The sequence below is a fragment of the Octodon degus genome, unplaced genomic scaffold, assembly GCF_000260255.1.
Source record: "Octodon degus isolate 3935 unplaced genomic scaffold, OctDeg1.0 scaffold00146, whole genome shotgun sequence".
In the NCBI taxonomy this organism is placed as follows: Eukaryota; Metazoa; Chordata; class Mammalia; order Rodentia; family Octodontidae; genus Octodon; species Octodon degus.
The window spans coordinates 3,390,340-3,400,424 of record NW_004524722.1 but is presented as its reverse complement, the minus strand read 5'-3'; the positions used below and the strand labels follow the sequence as shown (position 1 = coordinate 3,400,424).

Below are 10,085 nucleotides of genomic sequence, written 5' to 3'. Positions count from 1 at the left end.
AAAATCCCTAAAAAGTTAAATGTAGAGTTAGGACTGCAATTCAACTTGTAGGTAGACACCCCAAAGTATTGAAAACAGATACTCAAACAGGTACATGTATACACATTCATAGAAGCCATATTCATCATAGTCAAAATACCCCAAATGTCCACCAACCAGTAGATAAACTACAATATATCCATACAATAGGATATTATCCATCCATGAAAAATAATGAAGTACTGGTAAATGCTATAAGCCAGGTGAACTCTGAAAACACACTAAGTGAAAGAAGCCAAGCACAAAAGGCTATACACTATATGCTTCCTTTTAAACATTTGTGTGTGTGGAACCAGGGATTAAACTCAGGCCTTTGTGCTTGCCAGGCAAGTGCTTATACTACTGAGCTATCTCCCTGGCCCCCGATGTGATTCCTTTTATATATAAGACCGATTGTAAATATATCCACTGGATGTTATATATAATATAAGCATACTGGTGGCTATCAGTAGTGGATGGAGACAAGAATAAGGAAATACTGCTTGATAGATAAGGTGATTTGCTTAGTGTAGTAGTGGTAAACCTATAGCACACATTCACCTAAAGCTCTAAAATGTCCACCATCATTGCCTTAGAGCGATGAAAATGTTTAGAAGTAGGGCTGCAGAATATTGTGAATACTATATCATAAATGCCACTGATCTGTTCACTTTTTCCCTTGTGGTACTAGAGATCAACTTCAGGACTTTCTCACTAAGCTATGTCCCCAATTCTTTTTCTATTTTTTAATTTGAGACAGTCTTACTCAGTTGCTAAATTGCCAAGAGTAGGCTCAAACTTGCTATCTAGCTTCAAATTGTTCACTTTTAGAATAGTTAATTGTAGACTTGGAATATAGTTCAGTGATAGAGTCCTTTCCTAGTATACATGCAGCCTGGGTTCAATTCCTAGTATTGGAAAAAAAAAAAAAAGTTGCCATGCGTACTTATAATCTCAGCCCTGGACGACATAGTGAGGTCCTACCTGTTTATAACAGTGTTTTTCACTAACAGCTAAAAACATAGATTTTTTTTTTTTTTGGAACCAGGGATTGAACTCAGACCCTTGCACTTGCCAGGCAAGTGCTTATTCAACCACCCAAATGTCCATTAAGTAAAGAACAAACAAACGTAGTATACCCACACATGGAATATTAATCATAAAAAGGAATTAAGTACTGATACATGCTATCCATGTAGATGAGTCTTGAAAACACTTAGCTAGGTAAAAGAGGCTAGCCAGACATGCTGCAAGATGATGTTTTTATAGAATGTTCACAACAGCAAATCCATACAGAAAAGATGAAGGTGAAGTTTCTGGGGCTAGGTGAAGAGAACAGGGTTACTAAGTGACTGTTAATGGGTCTAGAGTTTCTTTTTTTCTTTTCTGATCTTTAACTTGCAGTAGGTAGCCATCCTCCCTCAGCCTCATGAGTGCTGTGATCATAGGCACGTGCCACCACACCCAGCATTCAAGACAAAATTTGTTCAGCAAGTTTTTGTAAGTATGTCTCAAAATCCTTGTCTTTAAAGTGGTGGAGGGGGTGCCAGGGAGATAGCTCAGTATCTTCTGGAGGAGAAAGTAGGTAGAAATCCTAAAGACATAGGGTAGGCACAGAGTTTATGAACAAAAACCAAACTGCATGGGAAATACTTCAAAGAATCAACAACTGGGATCTCTCTTTTTGGAAAGTTTCTACACATCAAAAGAAACCATCAAGAGTAAAAAGAAAACTCATGAATTGAGAAAAAATTATAACCAACTGTCCCTCAGACAACGGACTTCTATTTTTTTTATGTCTTTGGTAAGGGTCACACTACGCAGCTCAGATTCATAGTGTTTTCACCCTCCCCAGCGCTGGGATTATAGGATACACTACCACTCAGCACACCCCAGGGGTGGGGCCCACACAGCATGTAGTATGGGGGTGAGGGTCCCTGTGATTGCCTAAGCAGGTGCTTAGTCTTCTGAGCTATCTCACTGGCTCAGACAAAGGACTTCTACATAGAAATATCAAGAACTTAAAAATATCAGGCCTCCAAAATTCAAACACCCAATACAAAAATGGGCATCCAGGATGAAATACATGTCACAAATGAAGAACTATAAATGGAAAATACATGAAAAAATATTCAACATCATTTGTCATTCAAGAGATGCAAATTAAAACAACGCTAAGATTTCATCTTACCCCAGAAACAATGGCTATCATCAGGAAATCAAGGGCTAGGAAGATAGCTCAGTGGCTTAAATGCCTCCCTGGCAAGCACAAGGTCCTGAGTTTGATTGCTGGTACAAAAAAAAATTAAAATTAAAAATCAAAATCAACCAATAACAAATGCTGGAGAGAAAAAAGGAACCCTTTTCCACTCTTGTTGGGAGTTCAGACTGGTACAACCACTTTGGGAATTAGTATGGAGATTCTTCAAAAAGCTAGCATTGGAGGTCCCATTCAACCTTGCTATTCCCCTCCTGGGTATTTTTCCAGAAGAACTGAAATCATCATACCACAGCAATATATGTGCACCCATGTTTATAGCAGCACAATTTGTCATAGCTAAATTTGGAAACAACCCAAATGCTCATCAATTAAGGAATGGATAAAAAAGATGTGGTATGTGGTATTTTTATACAATGGAGTATTACCCAGACATAAAAAATGTAAATTTGAGGGTTTTATAAATGGATGCAACTAGAGACTATACCTATAAGTGAAATAAATCAAACCTACATGTGCAAACATCACACTGTCTCACTAGTGGGAAAATCTGAAAGAGTAAATAAAATCTGAAGGGTACAAAAGAGATACTGGGAAAGACAAAGAATCTGTTCAATGAGAAGGAAAAGCTGGGATGAGGAAAAGGACAAAAGAAACAAGGGAAAAAGATATTTATGTATATATTCAGGATAGCTTACATACATGTACTGCTGATTTCTGCTAGTCTACTGAAAAGAGCAGTCAATGCTTAAATTATTTTTCTTCTTTTTCATTTCTTCTTTTTTTATGTATTTGTTAGAGGGCCTCACTATGCAGCTCAGACTTGTAGTGATCCTCCTGTTTTCAGCCTCCCCAGTGCTGGGATTATAGGCATGTGCCACCATGCTCAGACTTGGTCCCAGGCTCAGTGTGCGTGAGGGTGGGGCCAGCGTGGCATGTGTACCAGAAATGGAACCCTGGTCCCTATGCTTGCCGAAGGAAGCTCTTAGTTGGCTGTGCTATCTCACTGGCCCTTTCTTCTATTTTCTTTTTTTTTTTTTTTGGTGGAACCGGGGATTGATCTCAGACCCTTGCGCTTGCTAGGGAAGCGCTTATCCTACTGAGCCATCTCCCCGGGCCCATTACTGGCCCTTTCTTCTAACTTTTTTATCTTTACCAGTGTTGCAGGTTTAGATCTGGTAATCTGAACAATTAATTTGGAGATAAAATTATGCAATACAACCATTGTTGAATTCCTATTTGTTTAATGAAATTTTGTATCATTTCTAGTGTTTTTTGTTTACCATTTTGTACTTTAAAAAAAAAAAAAAAGCCCCAGCTGGATGTGGTGGCATACACATGTCATCCCAGTACTAGGGATGCTGAGACAGGAAGAATTGTCAGTTCAAGGCCAGCCTGAACTACATAGCAAGATCCTGTGTCAGAAAACAAAAAAATTATAGTTTGAACCCAGCCTGGGGCAACTTAGTGAGATCATGTCTCAAATTAAAAGGCAAAAAGGGATGAGGATATGGCACAGTGTGAAGACCCTGGGCTCAAGCCCCACACCAAAGGCAGGGAGGATGTGATTCAATGGTAGAGCACTTGCCTAGCATACTCAAAGGTCCTGAGCTTGAGCCACTGTACTGCAAAACAAAACAATTTACTTATCTGGACATGGTGGCACACATTTGTAATCTCTGCACTTTGGAGGATGAGGCAGAAGGATTGCTGCAAGTTCGAGGCCTGCCTGGGCTACACAGTAAGTTCAAATCCAACCTGAATTGCAGAGCAAGATCCTATCTCAAAAGTCAAACAAACAAAAACCAACAATAATAACAACAAAATTAATTCATTAATTTATGCATCAAATATCTCAAGTCTACCTACTGTGCTGCCTGGCTTTATAAGGGACACTGAAATAAGTAGAGACAAAGCTTAAACATTTGGCTTGAAGGTTAAAGAATAAATCACATTTTGAGGGAAGCACTGAGGAAGCTACTGTACTTCAACTTTTCAGGGAGAACTAATGAGTTTTTGATTTAGAGCAAGGGCAAAGGAGATTGGTGGGAAAGCAGGGATGTTTGGTCAGAAGAGTTTTACTAGCTTCATTATTTAGCCATTCTTTTTTTTTTTTTTCAGAACCGGGGATTGAATTCAGGCCCTTGCACTTGCCAGGCAAGCGCTTATTCTACTGAGCTATCTCCCCGGCCCCTGGCCATCCATATTAACATTTTGCTTTCTTCAAGCATCTACTAAATACCTATAATGTATCATTTCCTCCATCCATTATCTTATTCCATCTTCACAACCACTTTATTTTTTTGTTTTCCTAGCATTGACAATTGAAACTATCTGTAAATCAAAAGCTCTATTGCTGAGGTATGTCACCAGTCTTTTTTTTTTTTTTTTTACTTTTAATACAGGCTCTCTTAAATTGCTCAGGCTGGCTTTGAATTTTTTCTCTTTCTGCCTCACCGTCCCAAACTGGGGCTACAGGTGTACACCATCACACAAAACTGTCATCATTTTTTTTAAGGTTTTTTTTTTTTTTTAGATATGGTCTTGCTGTATAGTCCAGGCTGATTTCAAGCTCACGATGTGTAAATCCAGTCTGGAACTGGTGGCTATCCTCCTGCCTCATCCTCCAAAGTGCTGGGATCACAGGTCTGTGTCACCAGGTTTTACACACTTCACTTTTTTGGTTGTTTTTAAGTCAACTGTCTTTAATTTCTTTCTTTTTCTTTTTTAAAATGTATTTAGTACAGGGTCTCACTACACAGATCCGACTTGCAGTGATCCTGTTCTTCAGCCTCCCAAATGCTGGGATTACAGGCATGTGCCATCATACCCAGTCTCAATGGCTGTCTCAGGGCACCCTGGGGATGCCGCTGGCAGAGCAGGCTAGAGATGGAACCCTCGGCCCCTGCATCTGTCTAGGCAGGCGCTTTAATTGCTAAACTATCTGGCCAGCCCTTTAATTCCTTTTCATAACTGCAAACTCCAACAGAATTCATTTTAAGTTTTGGGCAAATCTCCTTCCAGCTTTGTATTGCTATTCCAAGAGGAAGTGGTAGTGGAAAGATAAAGGTAATAAGCATATGCTTTGTTTTCTGAGTGATGTGCAGTTTCTAGAATATCCCCCCAATAATAAGAAATCAGTATTCTACTTTATTATGGGGCCCAGGAAGGAACACTTAGGAGGATGCAAACACAGCTCTGATCTTCGAGAGTACGGGGAACTACACAGAACAAAAGAATATAAATTACAGGATACAAAGTGACAGAACTATAACAGAGGGTTGCTCAAGCACTAGCCCAGCTCTCTAAAGGTTGGCAACTGTATCTTACAGAAGGTGGAAACATTTGAACCAGGTTTTTAAGAATCAATAGGGGTTCTCAAAGTGCATCTGGGAAAGAAGTTTCAAAAGTCTTTTATATTTATTTATTTGACAGAGGGTCTCTCTAGTCAGCTTAGGCTGGCCTCAAATTTTTGATCATCTGGTTTTAGCCTCCTGTGGGTTGGGATTACAGGCATGTGCCACCACATTTTTACTTATTTATTTATTTATTTATTTTTTTGTGGAACCGGGGATTGAACTCAGGCCCTTGCGCTTGCCAGGCAAGCGCTTATTCTACTGAGTAGCTTATTCTATTTATTCACTATGTAGCCCGAGCTGATCTCAAACTTTCACTGACCCCCCTCCCCCAGCCTTGTCCTCCCAAGTGCTGGAGTTACAGGCGTGTGCAACCACGTTCAGCCCCCCAATCATTTTTATCAGGACCAAAAATAAATCATTCATTTAGGACACCTATACAATGCTCAGGTCTGTCTTAGAAATTAAGAATGGTAAGGGTATTCTGGGGATACCCTGGGTCAGCAGAGAAGCAGATTAGGAAGCTAGGCCTCAAAGCAGCCACAGACAAGATATGCAGACCGACCCAGCTCTCCGAGGGTCCACCAGCTCTACACGTGTACTACCCAGGAAGTACAGGCCAGGCGCAGAAAAAAGTCTTCCCATCATCCCCCGCGGACCAAGGCAAGCGAACACTAGAATAGTTACCACTGCCATCCAGAGGCCAGCCTTCTGATTGGCCCGAGCTTCCGCAGCTAGTCTCTCAGCTCCAAGACAGGGGGCGGAGTCTCAGTATAGCGTCACCACTTTTCTTCTCCACCCCGTCCGGTACATACCAATCTAGCCACTCAGCAGTCCGCTTCAAGGGACTCTCTGTGACGTCACGCCTCCTCCCAGCCAACCGCGACGGCAGAGAGGTGGGATTCCAAGTCCCGCCCACCATTTTTCCCTTTTTCTCCCCCGGACTCGTTACGCCCCTCCTCTTCCCCATCTCTCCTTCGCAGACCTCCCTTACGCTCGGTTTCAAAAGACTCTTTGCCCAATGAGTAATGAGGAAGACTTCGAATGGCAGCCTCGTCGGCCAATACGCACGCAGAAAGGGCGGAGCGTCCTTAGCGTGCCTCTGACGGCAGGCGGCGTGTGACGCAGTCGGGCCCTCTGCGCTCCTGCGCCCGAAGCGGCGGTCGGTAGCAGCGGTGGCGGCGGCGGCGGCGGCAGCGACGGTTTTCTGGTGGCCGCGCGCTGCTCTGTGAGCAGCGGGTGGCGGACGGGCCTCGGCCCCCCACTCTGACACTCTGCCTTCCCCAACACACCGCGGTAAGTTGGGAACCCGAGCAGCGGCGACCCTGGACCAGCAGGCTCCTCCTCTCCGGGCGGGCGGGTGCGCGAGGCGTCCAGGGCCCTCTCGACTCTGAAGTCTCCCGCCCCAGCCGACTGGGTCACCGCTGAGCGAGGAGGCGGGGTCCGCGACCTTTGGCCCCGTAGCCCAGCTCCTCAGGCTCTGGTAGAGATTGGGCACCAGTGGGTTCTAGGCCTGAAGTCTTCCATGGCAGCCCACGCGGAGGGGGCTTCCATTTCTGTGGTCATCGTCATTCATTCCCTGGACTGTGATTAGGAGCCTGCGACTCCTTTCTGTGCGAGGACAGCACCTTGAGACCCTAGTGGGGTCTCCTCATAGTTGTTTGACTATGATACTCGATGGGCTTTGTCTTCGTTGGGTGTATGGAAGAAGTGCGAGGGTGAGGATGGGTGAGTCGGAAGTTCTTTTGAAGACAGTATTTGAGAATTAGGGTCGTTTCGTGTAGGTAAAAGGTTCTTTTCTGGTATTCCACATGATCCTTGTAAAGCTAGGTAAGAAAGATTGGATTCCTGGATTTTTGTAGCCACAAGGACGTTAGAAAACTTAATTCAGTCTTTCTATGCAACTTTATACATGGAGATTTTGAGGCCCAGACCAAGAGACAGTTTCTCCTATTCCACCTTCATGTATGTTCCAGGCTACCGTTAAGTATTGTTTGGTGAATGGTGAGGACGTGTACCGAGGCATTTGATAGATACACAATAGCGTTTCCGATTTGGTCTCCTTACAGTAGACACTTCTTTAGTGGTGTTTAACCTACGCTGAAACGTTGGTAAAAGCCGGTGGTGCTATGTTGGAAATAAATCTATAAAAATCGTTCTTGTTCTTCTAAATCTAAATTGACTTGCCTGTATACTGGTGCGAAAAAAGTAGTCCAGTTAGGGAGATACCGAAGCCCTGGAATAATTACAGCAGGAAGTAATCTCAATGTTTAGGAAGCCAGGCAGCTGTCATTTTGTAGTATCTTGGAACTCATGGTGACTCAGGTACACAGTTCAAAGTGAAATATTGTAGTAGGGTAAGTCGGAGACATTAAACATTTGGATGAAGTCATTAACTGGAAGAAAGAAAATAGCTATGTTTATTTCCCTTAACAGTTTTATTTTTATTTATTTATTTATTTATTTATTGCGGTACTGGGGATTGAACTCAGGACCTAGTGTGCTATCTCCTGGGCCCTCCCTTAACAGTTTTAGAAATTCAGAAATAAGTGGTGGCAGATGTTTACTTGGTGGAAATTAGCACATTTAAAAAGCAAAACCAAGTCATGCATGTGATACATGTCTATACTCAAAGCTACTTGAGGCTGAGGCAAGAGGATCTCTTGAACCTGGAGTTTTAGACAAGCCTGGAGAACATGTCAAGATGCCTGAACCCTTCAACAAAACAAGAAATGAAAAGTGTTAACTGGAGGTTGAGTAGTATGGAAGGAAACAGCTTTGATAAAATTGTGTTTTTGCGACAGGATCTTTGTAATATAGGCTGGCCTTGAACTAATTATGTAGCCCAGGTTGCCTCCAATTTGTGAGAATCCTGCTGCCTCCTGAGTGCTGGGATTATGGGTTTATGGAATCACAACCAACTTGGATAAATTTATTTTTGACTCTTCAGTATTCATTGAAGTTAACTTGTTGGCACTTTGTTCTGTACACATTGGTCAGATAAGGCCCAAATAAGGGAATTTATACTGTTTATGCTTTATGTGGTACTTTATATCTGACTTCCAAGTAACTCTTAGATTACCAAGATTAAGTAGAATTTTTTTTTGTGTGTGTGTGTGTGTGTTTTGCATCTTGAATGCCTTCAGGGCACTTTTGTATGGCTGGGGTGTTGTGGGGATCGAACTACAGCAAACTGAGGCTGCCAGCATTGTGGAAGCAGCCACTTAAAGAACTGAGCTAGGGCTGGGCCCCCGTAAGTAGAATTTTTTAGGAAACCAAGTTGACACCTTAGAAAAAAGTGGTGTCATATTTACCGTAATATGTGGTGACAGTATAAAGTGTACTAATGCAGGTATTTACTTTCTTTTTTTTTTTTTTTTAATTATTTATTTATTACATTTATTTATTGTGTGTGTGTGTGGCCAGCTCAGCCCACCAGGGGGCGGGGCTGGCTGGCATGTGGTGCCGGGGGATCGAACCGCGGCCCCTGTGCTTTGCCAAGCTTGTTTCAAGTAGGTGCTTTAGACCACTGAGCCATATCTCCAGCCCAGGTATTTACTTTCTAATAAAGAGAATACTGTATCAGTAGATACGTACTTCATTAAAAAGTTAGAGGACTAAGAAATTTAGAGATGTAATAGAAACAGGGGTATGAAAATATTCCCTGAGTATTTGGCACATTGTGTTTAGAATTGACTGGGTATCTGGTACATAGTGTATCTCTATAAAGAAAGGTTCCTTAGCTGAAGCACTTTTGATTGTTTGGCTTCTCTATCCATTGGATACACATAATATCTCCTCCTTGGGTTGTGAAAGTCCTCAGAAAATGTAAATTGCCCCTCATTTAGACCACACCTTCAGTAAAAATAATCCCAGTATTGTAGCGAAATCATACCTTTAATTTGCTTGATGTCTGTAAAGTAAGTTAATAAGTAGTATTTGTTAAAAAAAAAAGTTGTCCAAGATAAAAATTAAAAGAAACAAAACATTGACCAGGAAGAATTAAGTTCTGACAGTAGGAAGTTGAAAACTTAAGTTCTAGAGTGACTTGTTGTGTTTCCCATTTTTGAGTCATCTCTTCCTTGTTATATTTCTTTGGTTACTTCCCTTTTTCTGGCATAGGAGAAATCAAGATCTTGTTTGAAAGAAGATACATTGTAAACTGTGGCTCACACCTGTAATCCCAGCAATCTCAAGGCTGAGGCGGGAGGATTGTGAGTTTGAGACCAGCTGGGGCTACAAAGTGAGCTAAAGGCCAGTCTGGACAGCATAGTGAAACTCTGTTTAAAAAAGATACACAGGGGCTGGAGAGATGGCTCAGTGGTCTAAATCACCTACTTGAAACAAGCTTGGCAAAGCACAGGGACCGCGGTTGGATCCCCAGTACCACATGCCAGCCAGACCCGCCCCCTGGTGGGCTGAGCTGGCCACACACACACACACACACACACACAATAAATAAATGTAATAAATAAAAATAAATAAATATTTAA

At 42.2% G+C, this 10,085-nt stretch overlaps 2 protein-coding genes across 6 annotated transcripts in view; one reads left to right on the top strand and one right to left on the bottom strand.

Annotated features, from left to right (window-relative positions):
• The window catches only part of Pgap2 (post-GPI attachment to proteins 2), a 24,539-nt gene extending 18,208 nt beyond the window's left edge, over positions 1 to 6,331 (bottom strand). Inside the window, exon 1 of the mRNA XM_023702085.1 lies at positions 6,280 to 6,331. The gene's annotated coding sequence lies outside the window, so the exon portion shown is untranslated. The remainder of the gene's footprint in view (positions 1 to 6,279) is intronic.
• A 144-nt stretch (positions 6,332 to 6,475) lies between these two features.
• Positions 6,476 to 10,085, top strand: part of Nup98 (nucleoporin 98) — a 115,322-nt gene continuing 111,712 nt past the window's right edge. For 3 of the 5 annotated variants that reach the window (XM_023702080.1, XM_023702081.1, XM_012517114.2), the window contains exon 1: positions 6,665 to 6,888. The gene's annotated coding sequence lies outside the window, so the exon portion shown is untranslated. Of the gene's footprint in view, positions 6,889 to 10,085 lie in introns of all 5 variants that reach the window. The other 2 variants (XM_004641957.3, XM_004641956.2) reach the window with 2 other exon arrangements.